Raw genomic sequence first — 3,293 nt, 5'->3', positions numbered from 1 at the left:
CTGTTGTCCTCCATCTATATTTTCAGTTACAGGCTGAGTCATTTCTACCTTCTCCTCTCTGTCAACGCTCTCTGGTTTCATTTAAAAGAACCCATCGTCAGATATTGTCCAAGATTAACCTTCAGGGTGGATATAGCTCGCTCACACCGAGGACATATCCACATCATCATTTACCCAGAATGCTTTGTGTGTAAATAAAATGGTTCCTTCCGTGTTAAAATATATTTTTAAAAATTTACAAAACTAAACAGCCTAATGTATTTTTAGTCTTTATTTTACTGTTAAAATATATGTTTATCAAATTACATCTAATGTTACATCTACGGTAATCAGGGATCCCTTTAAATTCAAATGAGGCGCTACACACTCCGCCCTCCACCAGCTATCAGAGTGGTCCATTACACTTTGATAGAGGGGTTTATGATAATACAGCGGCACAGAAAAAATGCATTTAACGGCTAAAAAMGTGAATTTTGCATGATATGTCCCCTTTAATAAAACCTTAAATTCCATAAAGTGCGCAAATTAGCATTAGGTTGTTTTTGGCCTTTTATCTAAACGATAGCACAACATATTTAGCTGCATCCAATTGGTATGATAAGTGTTTGATTCTCACAGATCTATACATGCTCACAGCAACCTCCCCACCTCAAACTGGAACATGTTCCTACAGCTGTCAGTGAAACCACATGTAACTCCAAACTGATGACATCTGGATGAAAAGGTAGAAGTTTGTGTGAAGCCAAAGGATCACATGACAGAAACAAAGCAGATAGAGCCGTTTAATGTGTCAACATTGCTAAAGATCACTCTGTAATGATTATGTAATGACTCAACTATTACAAGACAAGTGTATTAGTTACATCAAGGACAACGTTAGGCAAGTACCCTCTTGTGGTTTGAAACTCACAAAACGCGTAACTTTCTTTGCGTTTCATGTTATTGGCTTGTTCAAGGTTGATTTGTCTTTTTGTTTTGTTTTCATGGCAACGTTTCAGCTATTAGTTCCAGCAGGTTTATTAGTTTCTTGGTTGAACTCCCACCCCCAAAAAAAGCCTCAACTGTGACCCGAGAGGTCTGGTGCTCAGAAACATCTTGTCAATAATAAACCTACCAGGAACATTCAAACGGCTGTCACAGGCTGAGCACCAGCAAGAACAAGAAGCACTGCAGGCGCACACGGGGGCATAAAACAGGACGTTGCAACACAAAAAAAGGAACACTTTGATAAATATATTGCTTAACAATCAGAAAATAAATTTAAAGCTAGGGGGAAAAAAAGCGAGAAGCAGGTCAGGGCGCTCTAGATTTTATAAGGCATGATAAATTGCTTAGTTGCTGGAAAACGGAGCCGCATTCACTGATGTGCGAGAAGCATATGRGATAATCATTTGCAGCTTTGGGTTGTAAATTAGGCAGCTTGTTTGTTGTTGAAGAAATTCTGCAGCTCAATCAAAAAGACAGGCAATGCCAAAATCGGATCTGAATTCTGTTTACTCTGCTGAAACGGCTGGTAAACCACAAGTCCTCACAGGCAGGAAAACGTCGTGTTTTGTTCATCTCGGCAAAGAAACCGCAGAACGGCATTCGTACAGTAACTGGAACMATTGTCATTCATACAGCTTAGATAMRCATCTTTAATTTTCACCACTTTTTACAATCGTAGATTTATCTGACATTTCTTAATGATTCAATAAAAGCTGGTACACGAGAAGTAAACAAAAAATAGTAATGTAAGGTTCTGAATCTACACGTGTTTGGTGTTTTACTAGAATCCAGTTAAATATTAAAAGTAATAAAGCAAAATTTCACAAAAATAAATTGTCTTAGGGCGCTAAACAACAAAAATGAGTTGGTTTAATTTGGATTTATATCTAATTACAGCAATTCMAATCCAATTCTAACACAATAGAGTACATTATGAAATGCCAATCAGTAAAATTAAATGATGCATGTCTGAGGTTCATTGTCACATCTCATTACTGCTGCTTTACACAAAACAAAAGGCAAAATATAAAAATGTTCAAGCTTCTGACAAATAAAACCCAAACTGGTCCTAAGCAAGGCTAAGTGTTTTTATCATGTGGGATAAATCAGTTCAGACGTGTTAACATTTATACATAAAACAAACAGGTGGTGGAAAAAGCACCATTTTTAAAAGAAAAAAAAATTCCATTCATAAGTGAGTGATGTCATGCATAACTCCGAACCAGGAAACAACCCTGCCTGTAGTATTTGTGAGGTAATTGGACCTGCGGGACCGAGTCTTTGAGTAGAGTGGAGGTTTGGATCAGCACCGCTCGGCTATTTCAGAGCTAAACAGAAAGTGAGAGGTCAGGAGCAATTGAATAGATTTTCCACTCGCACAGGAGATCCGGKGGAACAGAGCAATGATTTGACTTCCTGACTTAAAATTCATTTACAGCGTGCACGGCACAAATGAACACAATAAAACATCTTAATATGTATTTATACAACTTCATTTTAACACATTACATTCTTATTAAAGCGCAGGAATGGCTTAATTGCGGAATTAAATTTGTAATCTATTTTCGTGCTGATTTATTTATATTGCAAGACAAAAAGAAATTTCAGAGCGAGTTAGCTGCGTGACCTTCAAATCCAATGCATCTTACCTCYGCTGAACTCAGGGTCCACATGTGTGTAATTATGTGTGAACTCTCAACATAAACAGAAACACTCATTACTCAGAATCCCTCAGTATTTGTGACTAAACACACACTGTTGGTCCGCGTAATTACAGTGGTTTTAATTCTGTATGCTGTGTATAATTTAAATATTAAGACATGGTGAAGGAGGACAAGCAGGTGGTGTTAGAGAGGATGGTGCAGAAGAGGGGGAGGGAGAGGGGGGATAACACCTATTGGTCACGATTATTCAAAAAACAAAAAAAAAACTGGACTTTTATTTTGAAGTTGAAGATTCCCGTCCAGGTAGCTTTGTCAATTCCAATTAAAGTTGTTTTTTCCCCTTATTATTTATTTATTTTTATTTATTACACAAAGAGGTACAATATCGTAAGTCTTTTCTATATTAAAAAACAGACATGCTCCACTGAGGAGTGGAAGAAGGCTGAGCACTGCATGGACTGAGGCTGATGAGTGAAGTGGCTGCAGCTGTGACAGGTGAAACAGAGGGCAGGTGAAGGGCGTGGCAGGCTGACTGGAAAATCACTGAGGGGTAAGAGTTGACTGAGGAACAGAAACTGACTGATGGCACAGGGGAAACACAGAGAAGCAGAACAAAGCACACACCCCAAAAAATAACATAAA

Source organism: Austrofundulus limnaeus, unplaced genomic scaffold (assembly GCF_001266775.1).
Source record: "Austrofundulus limnaeus strain Quisiro unplaced genomic scaffold, Austrofundulus_limnaeus-1.0 Scaffold147, whole genome shotgun sequence".
NCBI classification, from domain to species: Eukaryota; Metazoa; Chordata; class Actinopteri; order Cyprinodontiformes; family Rivulidae; genus Austrofundulus; species Austrofundulus limnaeus.
This window is presented reverse-complemented; position numbering follows the sequence as displayed.